The sequence below is a fragment of the Bos indicus x Bos taurus genome, chromosome 15, assembly GCF_003369695.1.
Source record: "Bos indicus x Bos taurus breed Angus x Brahman F1 hybrid chromosome 15, Bos_hybrid_MaternalHap_v2.0, whole genome shotgun sequence".
NCBI classification, from domain to species: Eukaryota; Metazoa; Chordata; class Mammalia; order Artiodactyla; family Bovidae; genus Bos; species Bos indicus x Bos taurus.
In genome coordinates this window covers 83,726,863-83,739,299 of record NC_040090.1, presented here as the reverse complement: position 1 = coordinate 83,739,299, position 12,437 = coordinate 83,726,863, and the positions used below count along the sequence as shown (strand labels likewise).

The window sequence follows — 12,437 nt, the reverse complement described above, 5'->3', positions numbered from 1 at the left end:
CTTTCACTTTTCACTTTCATACATTGGAGAAGGAAATGGCAACCCACTGCAGTGTTCTCACCTTGAGAATCCCAGGGATGGGGGAGCCTGGTGGGCTGCCGTCTATGGGGTCGCACAGAGTCGGACATGACTGAAGCGACTTAGCAGCAGCCACAGAGATCTCTTCAAGAAAATTAGAGATACCAAGGGAACATTTCATGCAAAGATGGGCTCGACAAAGGACAGAAATGGTATGGATCTAACAGAAGCAGAAGATATTAAAAAGAGGTGGCAAGAATACACAGAAGAACTGTACAAAAAGAGCTTTACGACCCAGATAATCACGATGGTGTGATCACAAACACTCAGCTAGAGTCATCCATCCTGGAATGTGAAGTCAAGTGGGCCTTAGAAAGCATCACTATGAACAAAGCTAGAGGAATTGATGGAATTCCAGGTGAGTTATTTTAAATCCTGAAAGATGATGCTGTGAAAGTTCTGCACTCAATATACCAGCAAATTTGGAAAACTCAGCAGTGACCACAGGACAGGAAAAGGTCAGTTTTCCTTCCAATCACAAAGAAAGGCAGTGCCAAAGAATGCTCAAAGTACAGCACAATTGCACTCATCTCACACGCTTGTAAAGTCATGCTTAAAATTCACCAAGCCAGGCTTCAGCAATACGTGAACCGTGAACTTCCAGATGTTCAAGCTGGTTTTACAAAAGGCAGAGGAACCAGAGATCAAATTGCCAACATCAGCTGGATCATAGCAAAAGCAAAATAGTTCCAGAAAAACATCTATTTCTGCTTTATTGACTATGCCAAAGCCTTTGACTGTGTGGATCACAATAAACTGTGGAAAATTCTGAAAGAGATGGGAATACCAAACCACCTGACCTGTCTCTTGAGAAACCTGTTTGCAGGTCAGGAAGCAACAGTTAGAACTGGACATGGAACAACAGACTGGTTCCAAATAAGAAAAGGAGTCAGTCAAGGCTGTATATTGTCACCTGGCTTATTTAACTTATGTGCAGAGAACATCTTGAGAAACGCTGGGCTGGAAGAAGTACAAGCTGGAATAAAGGTTGCTGGAAGAAATATCAATAACCTCAGATATGCAGATGAGGCCACCCTTATGGTAGAAAGTGAAGAAGAATTAAATAGCCCCTTGATGAAAGCAAAAGAGGAGAGTGAAAAAGTTGGCTTAAAGCCCAACATTCAGAAAACGAAAATCATGGCATCTGGTCCCATCACTTCATGGCAAATAGATGGGGAAACAGTGGAAACAGTGGCTGACTTCATTTTTGAGGGCTCCAACATCACTGCAGAGGGTGACTGCAGCCATGAAATTAAAAGATGCTTACTCCTTGGAAGGAAACTTATGGCCAACCTAGATAGCATATTAAAAAGCAGAGACATTCCTTTTTCAACAAAGTTCCATCTAGACAAGTTTTTCCAGTAGTCATTTATAGATGTGAGAATTGGAATATAAAGAAAGCTGAGCGCAGAACAATTGATGCTTTTGAACTGTGGTGTTGAAGAAGACTTGAGAGTCTCTTGGACTGCAAGGAGATTCAACCAGTCCATCCTAAAAGAGATCAGTTCTGGGTGTTCATTAGCAGCACTGATGTTGAAGCTGAAACTCCAATACGTTGGCCACCTGATGGGAAGAGCTGACTCATTGGAAAAGACCCTGATGCTGGGAAAGATTGAGGGCAGGAGGAGAAGGGAACAGCAGGATGAGATGTTTGGATGGCATCACTGACTCAATGGACACGAAGTTGTGTAAACTCCGGGAGTTGTTGATAGACAGGGAGGTCTGCCATGCTGCTGTTCATGGGGTCACAAAGAGTCGGAGACGACTGAGCAACTGAACTGAACCGAACTGAAACAGGAATGCACTGGGATATTTGTATCACTAAAAATGAATTAGAATTATTTATCATATGAATGTAGTAATTTTATCAGAGTGGAAGATAGTAATTTCAACAGAGTGGGATGGGATTTAGTTTGAATAGCTTTCCATGTTAAAAACTCTAGGTAGTGGTTATAGAGAGTGTAACTTTGAAGAATAGGGAAAAGATTCCTTTGTTATGGAATGACAAAGGAATTAAAAATCACTGCCTACCAAGCTGGTTCTCTCATTCTGGTTCTGGAGCAAACAATCACAGGAAAAAGGAAATTGTATGCTTTGACAATTTAGTAGGCCTGATTCCTCAATAAACACCTTGACAAAAGGATAATTGTGGATTTTTTAACTCCATGATAGGCAATGATTTTCTTTCCTTCAGAAAATCTGAGATATCAAAAGAGCAACTTCTGTATACTTTTAAAAAACACTGGTATGATCTTCTCTCTAAATGAACCCACAGGGAGAAAAAAAAAGTATTTCAAAAAGCAGATGGTTAAAAATAATGCAGACATACTTTGTAAAGTTTCTGGAAAATGGGTCTGCTATTTAGGAGATGGTTAAATTATTACCTTTGTCAAATAATGTATATTCATACTTCTAAGTATGCTCTAGATATAAATTCATGTTTTTGTCCTTTCTGAATATTTTTCTCAATAACTTTCACTAAGGAATTGGATACATTACTTTTAACCAACTGCCTTTTAGCAAGGTTTTCTAAAATGCTTTCTCATCTATCTTTTTTTCTCAGTTCTCGTATAGATTCTCCTGATCCAATCACTCATCATGTAACTTTAAAGCTTATATTTTTTCATTTCCAATCCATATATTTCAGTAAAAAGCATCAGTTATACTTAATTTCGGTGTGAATCCTCATTTACAGTTTCACACTTCTTACCCAGGCACAAATAATAATACTGCCATCTTTCATTCAGAAAGTATCCCAGTTTTTGTAAGTGTAAATGTAATTGATAATGTAAATGTACAATGCAAATTAAAATGTAAATTCAAATTACATGGTCACTCTCTTTCATAATCAAGGATATCACTCCCAGACTAGACTTCTAGTATTTCACCACATTTTTGCCAAGTAGGTCATACAATTATATTCAATAGTTTGCGTAGGTTTTCCTATTGTAGCCTCCATTACATATGATTTTACAGTATTTCCCCATTCTCCAGTATTTGTTGGAGGTAACTCAACAAAACTAGGCCAAGCTTCTACATCTTTAAAGGATTATTTATTCACTAAACAATCATTATATCTTTCCTTATTTATAGCTTTGATTTTCTAGAACAGATATACAAGTGTTGTCAGCAAGAATTCATTCGAAATCTTTATAACACTTACTGCCACCATAGTGACTTCATTTAAGCGTCTGACACTATGACAGTTATCTGTGTTTCTGATTTCTTTTAGAGTACATATTTTCTCTTAAATTTTAGATAAAAATCGAATACTACAAGAAAATAAAGATACCAAACAGAAATAACCATATTCCTGTGTCCAGAATTGACAAGCTTAATATTTGTTTTCTTCAGGTAACTGTTTAAGTGAATAAGGTAAATTATAGATACATTTGAAGAAAACATTGACCAATTTTAAATTATTTATATTTCACTTACTCCTCAAATGATTTTTCATCTTTTCCTAAAAAGGCAAAAACAAAAACATAAAACTTTGGATATATACACATATTTGAATATATATAAGTATCTATGTAGAACATATCAGATCAGATGAGATCAGTCACTCAGTCGTGTCCGACTCTTTGTGACCCCATGAATCGCAGCATGCCAGGCCTCCCTGTCCATCACAAACTCCTGGAGTTCACTAAGACTCACATCCATCGAGACAGTGATGGCATCCAGCCATCTCATCCTCTGTCGTCCCCTTCTCCTCCTGCCCCCAATCCCTCCCAGCATCAGAGTCTTTTCCAATGAGTCAACTCTTTGCATGAGGTGGCCAAAGTACTGGAGTTTCAGCTTTAGCATCATTCCTTCCAAAGAAATCCCAGGGCTGATTTCCTTCAGAATGGACTGGTTGGATTTCCTTGCAGTCCAAGGGATGCTCAAGAGTCTTCTCCAACACCACAGTTCAAAAGCATCAATTCTTCGGCGCTCAGCCTTCTTCACAGTCCAACTCTAACATCCATACATGACCACAGGAAATACTATAGCCTTGACTAGATGAACGTTTGTTGGCAAAGTAATGTCTGTGTTTTTGAATATGCTATCTAGGTTGGTCATAACTTTCCTTCCAAGGAGTAAGCGCCTTCTAATTTCATGGCTGCAGTCACCATCTGTAGTGATTTTGGAGCCCCAAAAAAATAAAGTCTGACACTGTTTCCCCATCTATTTCCCATGAAGTGATGGGACTGGATGTGATAATCTTCGTTTTCTGAATGTTGAGCTTTAAGCCAACTTTTTCACTTTCCACTCGCACTTTCATCAAGAGGCTTTTGAGTTCCTCTTCTCTTTCTGCCATAAGGGTGGTCTCATCTGCATATCTGAGGTTATTGATATTTCTCCCAGCAATCTTGAATCCAGCTTGTGTTTCTTCCAGTCCAGCGTTTCTCATGATGTACTCTCCATAGAAGTTAAATAAACAGGATGACAATATACAGCCTTGACAAACTTCTTTCCCTATTTGGAACCAGTCTGTTGTTCCATGTCCAGTTCTAACTGTTGCTTCCTGACCTGCATACAAATTTCTCAAGCGGCAGATCAGGTGGTCTGGTATTCCCATCTCTTTCAGAATTTTCCACAGTTTATTGTGATCCACACAGTCAAAGGCTTTGGCATAGTCAATAAAGCAGAAATAGATGCTTTTCTGGAACTCTCTTGCTTTTTCCATGATCCAACAAATGTTAGCAATTTGATCTCTGCTTCCTCTGCCTTTTCTAAAACCAGCTTGAATATCAGGAAGTTCACGGTTCACATATTGTTGAAGCCTGGTTTGGAGAATTTTGAGCATTACTTTACTAGCATGTGAGATGAGTGCAATTGTGCGGTAGTTTGAGCATTCTTTGGCACTGCCTTTCTTTGGGATTGGAATGAAAACTGACCTTTTCCAGTCCTGTGGCCACTGCTGAGTTTTCCAGATTTGCTGGCATATTGAGTGCAGCATTTTCACAGCATCATCTTTCAGGATTTGTAATAGCTCAACTGGAATTCCATCACCTCCACTAGCTTTGTTCGTAGTGTTGCTTTCTAAGGCCCACTTGACTTCACATTCCAGGATGTCTGGCTCTAGGTGAGTGATCACACCATCGTGATTATCTGGGTCGTGAAGATCTTTCTTGTACAGTTCTTCTGTGTATTCTTGCCATCTCTTCTTAATATCTTCTGCTTCTCTTAGGTCCATACCATTTCTGTCCTTTATCAAGCTCATCTTTGCATTAAATGTTCCTTTGGTATCTCTGATTTTCTTGAAGAGATCCCTAGTCTTTCCCATTCTGTTGTTTTCCTCTATTTCTTTGCATTGATCACTGAAGAAGGCTTTCTTATCTCTTCTTACTATCCTTTGGAAGTCTGCATTCAGATGTTTATATCTTTCTTTTCTCCTTTGCTTTTCGCTTCTCTTCTTTTCACAGCTATTTGTGAGGTCTCCCCCAGACAGCCATTTTGCTTTTTTGCATTTCTTTCCCATCTAGACCATTCAGGTATGACCTAAATCAAATCCCTTATGATTATACAGTGGAAGTGAGAAACAGATTTAAGGGCCTAGATTTGATAGATACAGTGCCTGATGAACTATGGAATGAGGTTCGTGACATTGTACAGGAGACAGGGATCAAGACCATCTCCATTGAAAGGAAATGTAGAACATATAACATTATGTAATTTGATTTTTTTTTTTAGGTGGCTCAGACAGTAATGCAATCCAGCCATCTCATCCCCTGTCATATCCTTCTCCTCACGACCCCAATCCCTCCCAGCCTCAGAGTCTTTTCCAATAAGTCAACTCTTAACATGAGTTGGCCAAAGTACTGGTGTTTCAGCTTTAGCATCATTCCTTCCAAGGAAATCCCAAGGCTGATCTCCTTCAGAATGGACTGGTTGGATCTCCTTGCAGTCCAAGGGGCTCTCAAGGGTCTTCTCCATCCCCACAGTTCAAAAGCATCAATTCTTGAGTGCGCAGCTTTCTCCACAATCCAACTCTCACATCCATACATGACCACTGGAAAAACCATAGCCTTGACTAGACGGACCTTTGTTGGCAATGTAATGTCTCTGCTTTTGAATATGCTATCCAGGTTGGTCATGACTTTTCTTCCAGGGAGTAAGCGTCTTTTGATTTCATGGCTGCAATCACTATCTGCAGTGATTTTGGAGCCCAGACAAATAAAGTCTGACACTGTTTCCCCTGTTTCCCCATCTATTTGCCATGAAGTGATGGGACCAGATGCCATGATCTTCATTTTCTGAATGTTGAGTTTTAAGCCAACTTTTTCACTCTCCTCTTTCACCTTCATCAAGAAGTTTTTGAGTTCCTCTTTACTTTCTGCCATAAGGGTGGTGTCATCTGCATATCTGAGGTTATTGATATTTCTCCCAGCAATCTTGATTCCAGCTTGTGCTTCTTCCAGCCCAGCGTTTCTCATGATGTACTCTGCATATAAGTTAAATAAGCAGGGTGACAATATACAGCCTTGACATACTCCTTTTCCTATTTGGAACCAACTTTTGTTCCACTGATTCGATGGACGTGAGTCTGAGTTAACTCCGGGAGTTAGTGATGGACAGGGAGGCCTGGCATGCTGCGATTCATGGGGTTGCAAAGAGTCAGACACGACTGAGTGACTGAACTGAGCTGAACAGACAGTAAAGCATCTGCGCACAGTGCGGGAGACCTGGGTTCATCCCTGGGTCGGGAAGATCCCCTGGAGAAGGAAATGGCAACCCACTTCAGTAGTCTTGCCTAGAAAATTTCATGGATGAAGGAGCCTAGTGGGCTACAGTCCATTGGGTCGCAGAGTCAGACACAACTGAGTGGCTTCATTTTCTTTCTTATTCTTAATGTATTTATTTAATTTGTTACAATAAATCAAAACATAAATACACTGTTAAATACAACTGCTTCTGTTTTGTTTTGGTTTCTTGTCCAGGAGGCATGTAGGATCCTAACTTTCTGACCAGGGATCGAATCTGCACCCTTTGCATTGGAAGGGGAAGTCTCAACCACTGGGCCATCAGGGAAGTCCCTGTAACTTAGCTTTCATGACTGTTTCCAAAATATAGTTGAGGAAATGTTCCCCTTTTACTCACAATTTACTTTTGAGCTGTATCTTTAGTTGATGGATACTAGAGGTGACTACTATTGGCTTGCAAAAGATCATTGTTTCATTTTCACATCAGTAACCTGAAATCAGCCGCAGCATATTTACAACATACAAATTGGCAAAACATTATAAATCAGGACTTTACTTTTTATAAACTGACTGTATTCCTTATGTATCTCATTTTTCATTTTACTGTTTCTTTTTATGACCATGCTGAACTCAATTAGATATCAAATTGCCAACATCCGCTGAATCATCAAAAAAAGCAAGAGAGTTCCAGAAAAACATCTCTTTCTGCTTTATTGACTATGCCAAAGCCTTTGACTGTGTGGATCACAATAAACTGTGGAAAATTCTGAAAGAGATGGGAATACCAGACCACCTGATCTGTCTCTTGAGAAACCTATAGGCAGGTCAGGAAGCATTTCAGTATTCTTGGGCTTCCATAGTGTCTCAGATGTAAAAAATCTGTCTGCAAGTCAGGAGTCCTAGGTTTGACCCTTGGGTTGGGAAGATCCCCTGGAGAAGGAAACAGCCACCCACTCCAGTATTCTGGCCTGGAGAATTCCATGGAGAGAGGAGCCTAGCAGGCTACAGTCCATGGGGTTGCAAAGAGCAGGACACAACTGAGCAACTTTAACTTCACTTTCAATAGTAATAGGAGTTGGGATGTGACTTTCCAAAAGTGCCTTGTGGTCATGCTCAGACATTCAGTCACATCCAGCAATTTGTGACCCTATGGACAATAGCCCACCAGGCTCCTCTGTCCATGTTATCCACCAGGCAAAATTTCTGGAATGGGTTGCTATTTTTTTCTCCAGGAAATCTTCTCACTCAAAGGATTGAACCCACGTTTCTTACACCTCCTGAATTTGCAGGCAGATTCTTTAATTTTAGCCCCACCTGGAAAGTCCTAGCCTAAGGAAAATCAAATAATATTTCTATATTTTTGGTAGAGAAGTCTTTCCATTACACAATGATTCAGTTTATTTTTTAATTTTTTAATATAAATTTATTTATTTTAATTGGAGGCTAATTACTTTACAATATTGTGTTGGTTTTGCATGATTCAGTTTAAAATCTTTATTTTGACATCTTAATTGAGCTATGGCTAGCAATAATCAGTTCTAAACAATTTCAGGAAGCAGAAAAAAATGTTTCTGTAGTACCCAATCCCTTACATTTTCTTTGTCCGGTTTTTCCCTCCAATACCTAGTTTGTAAAAAATGTCTATTTTTTTTTGTATGTATTGTTTGAGTGTGTATATGTTCAAACAAAATGATGATGTCATTGTGCTTTCTTTAATAGAAAGATTTCATACCTTTTATCTATGCTCAGTTACTCTTTGATGAGTTTTCAAATTCAGTTTAATTAGAGTTTAATAAGCACTGAGGGTTTCACTGCTGGCTCAGATGGTAAAGAATCGGCATGCAATTGAGTAGACCCAGATTCAATCCCTGGGACAGGAAATCCCTGAGAGAAGGATATGGCTACCCACTCCAGTATTCTTGCTTGGATAAACCTATGGACAGAGGAGCCTAGTGGACTAAAGTTCATGCAGTTGCAAGAGGGGACACACCTGAGTGAGAAAAAATAGGCATTGAAAAATAGCCAAAGAACCTGCCTAGTTCTTTCACTATTGTGGGTGACTTATGTCTCAATTTTCAGAACTCAAAATTTTCAGAAAGGTATTTATCTAAAGGTCAGCTTATAATTTTATGTCCCATGACTAGGTGTCACTTCACATAAATATGTAAAGAAAGTTATTAGACTTTGGTTATTTATATGGTAGATCTCAGAAGGCCAAAATGCACTGAGAAAAAAAGAAATGATGTGTAAAGTAAAAAAAAATTACAGTTCTTTGTGAAAGATATTCTGGAGAAATCATCTTTTTTTCTCACTTGGTACATAAACTTACACATATACCCACTAATATAGCTACCCAGTTGGAATACTGAAGTCTCATTAGTGGATTTGAAGCATGGATTTGATAAAATGAATGGAGTGCTGTGGAAGGATATTGCAAAGTGTCATGTTCCAAAGGCTTACTCTGTGTGAGATCCGATAGAGCAAACACTCTCGAGTAAGGCATCCCATATTTTTCACAAAGCATGTGATCTTCTCAAATTCATTACTGACCCCTTGATTTGCAGCCTCTGACACCTGATCAACAGCTTCATAAGAACACATGGAAAATAGGAACAATGTGAATGAGTTTGTCCTCCTGGGGCTCACACAATATACTGAGATTCAAAAAGTTCTATTTATCTTATTCTTCACTTCAGTTCAGTCGCTCAGTCGTGTCTGACTCTTTGTGACCCCATGAATTGCAGCACGCCAGGCCTCCTTGTCCATCACCCACTCCAGGAGTTCACCCAAACTCATGTCCATTGAGTCAGTGATGCCATCCAGCCATCTCATACTCTGTCGTCCCCTTCTCCTGCCCCCAATCCTTCCCACCATCAGAGTCTTTTCCAATGAGTCAACCTTTCGTATGAGGTGGCCAAAGTATTGGAGCTTCAGCTTTAGTATCAGTCCTTCCAATGAACACCTAGGGCTGATCTCCTTTAGAATGGACTGGTTGGATCTCCTTGCAGTCCAAGGGACTCTCAAGAGTCTTCCCCAACACCACAGTTCAAAAGCACCAATTCTTCAGTGCTCAGGTTTCTTCACAGTCCAACTTTCACATCCATACATGACCATACATGAGTAAGATCTTATTCTTACTCATATATATTGTAACAATAATGGGCAATCTGCTTATCATGGTGACCATGGCAGCCAGCCGATCACTGGATTCCCCCATGTACTTTTTTCTGGCTTCTTTATCATTTATAGATGATGTCTATTCTACTATCATTGCTCCCAAAATGATAATCGACTTGCTTCATGAGAAAAAGACTATTTACTTCCAGGATTGTATAACTCAAGTCTTTATAGATCATTTAACTGCTGGTGCTGAAGTCATTCTTCTGATGGTGATGGCCTATGACTGATATGTAGCCATCTACAAACCTCTTCATTATTTGATCATCTTGAATCAGAGGGTGTGTGTCCTCATGCTGCTTGTGGCCTGGGCTGAAGGCCTTCTGCATTCACTGGTTCAATTACTCTTTATTTATCAGCTCCCTTTCTGTGGCCCCAATGTGACTGACAATTGTGTCTGTTGCCAGGAGCCAGCACGGGAGTTTGCACCCATGACAAGGTCATGAGGGAGAGCCCTGATGGGCAAGGTGAGTCAGGGCTCGAGGGGCACCCCCTGGATCTGCCTGAGCGTCTACCCCAAAATCAGAATCTGTCTGTTTTAGTATTTTATGACTTTTACCAACTCCTCTGACGTTAATGGGGGGCTATCCCCGACCACCTTTCTCTGAAGAAAATTAACTTAGAGCTCTAGTTAATAAGTCTCCTGGGCATAATAGGATGTTTCAATCCAAACCCCTCTGATGACTTTCTAGCTTGCCTAACAGGTTTACCCAGACTCCTACAGCTACACATACGATTGTTTACAGCCTCCCTACAGCAAGAGGCACGGGAAGCTTAAGATATTCAAATAGTATAGAGCCTCTCAGAGAGTTAGAAATTGTTAGAATAGAACTAGTAGAAGATTTCATTGTTGAGCCAATGCTTGCTGCCAAGTTTCCACACCCCCTGTATTGTATCCTTGGAAGTGTATTAATTAATATAGTTGGTATATAGAAAAAATAAGTAGTGGCCTTGGTGTTAACAACTTTAGACCCTTAAGGTAATAAATTATTTCCCTTGTTGTAAACCCACTGCACCTCTGCCCTATAGGAATGCAACTTTATCTAACACCTTCGGAGGATGGTGCCAAACTTTAAAATAATTACTCTTAGAGAAAATAGGTCTTATGGTTGACAAACCTTTATCAGAGTCATAAAATGTTAACAGGCCTTCTGGCCAGAAGATGATGTAAATAACCTAAACCATTTGTATACAGTAAGTTTGCAGAAAAGAAAGCCTGGTCTCGATAAGGATCAAAGACTGCTGACTTTGCATGATTTTACACCCCTTATTATCCTCTATGCACAACTTAAGGTATATCAGCTCCCTTTGAAAATAAAGCTACAGGCCTTGCTCAAAGTTTGGTCTCCCCGTGTCGTTCTTTCTCTTTCCTTTTCCTTTTCAGGCTGATTCCCTGGAGTACAGGGGCCCTCTGCGTTCACTTTCTTGCCTGGGCTTCTAAGACCCACTCAAGAACGTGCCAAAGGTGGGGCACCTTCAGCTATTCGAGAGGGTGCCTGTGGCCTACGTGAACAGAGCAAGTCCCATGTTGGGGCTTTATTGGCTTTCTGCGTAAACCAAGGAATATCAGCCTCTTCTCTCCTCTATTTTCTTAACTGCAAAATTCTTTCTTTATCTCTTTCTCTATTTCTCTCAGTCGCCAATGCTGTCCTCTGGAGGGAATCCCTGGATCCAACCGGGGCAGGACCCTGGTAGTCTGTAACATGTACCCTTTACTGAAACTTGCCTGCACTGATACCCACCTCACTGGACTCTCTTTGATAGCTAATGGAGGGAAAATTTGGACTGTTGTCTTCTTCATCCTCTTAGTGTCTTATGGGGTCATATTACACTCCTGGAAGACTCATGGTTTGGAAGGGAATCACAAAGCCTTTTACACCTGTGCATCCCATATGATGGTGGTCATTTTATTCTTTGTTCCTTGTATCTTCCTGTATGCAAGGCCTAATGCCAACTTTCCCATTGATAAATCCGTGATGGTGGTCGTAACTTTCATAACTCCTATATTGAATCCTTTAATCTACACATTGAGAAATGCAGAAATGAAAAATGCCATGAGGACACTCTGGAGTAAAAATGTGACCTTAGTTGGGAAGAGGGAGTTTTCTATCATTTAGGATGTGAAAGTCATTTTTTTTTCCCCCCAGAATCAAAGAATGGTCACTCTCAGTGACTATATTTAGAAAATAATTTCCTTTGGTTTATCCATCCTGTTTATTCTGAAACAACTATATAAATTAAACTTTAAGTGGACTATTTTATAGTCCTGAGAGACCAAGAGAATCACAAATCTTTAACCTCTTAGATATATAACATACTGTATTAAGATTCTTTAGTGACAATAACTTTTTTTTTCCTATTTGAAGTTTTTATTAGTGAGTGTTGATACTTCTCTGGTACTGAGAAATATGATCTAGTAGAAAGTTCTCTTTTAGTCCAAGAAAGAGAAATTGGAAATATAAAATTCTGATTGCTAAAAAAAATATTAATCTAGCA

At 39.7% G+C, this 12,437-nt stretch overlaps 1 pseudogene; it reads left to right on the top strand.

Moving 5' to 3' along the window:
* Positions 1-9,363: 9,363 nt before the first annotated feature.
* Positions 9,364-12,058, top strand: LOC113905094 (annotated as a pseudogene).
* Positions 12,059-12,437: the final 379 nt, after the last annotated feature.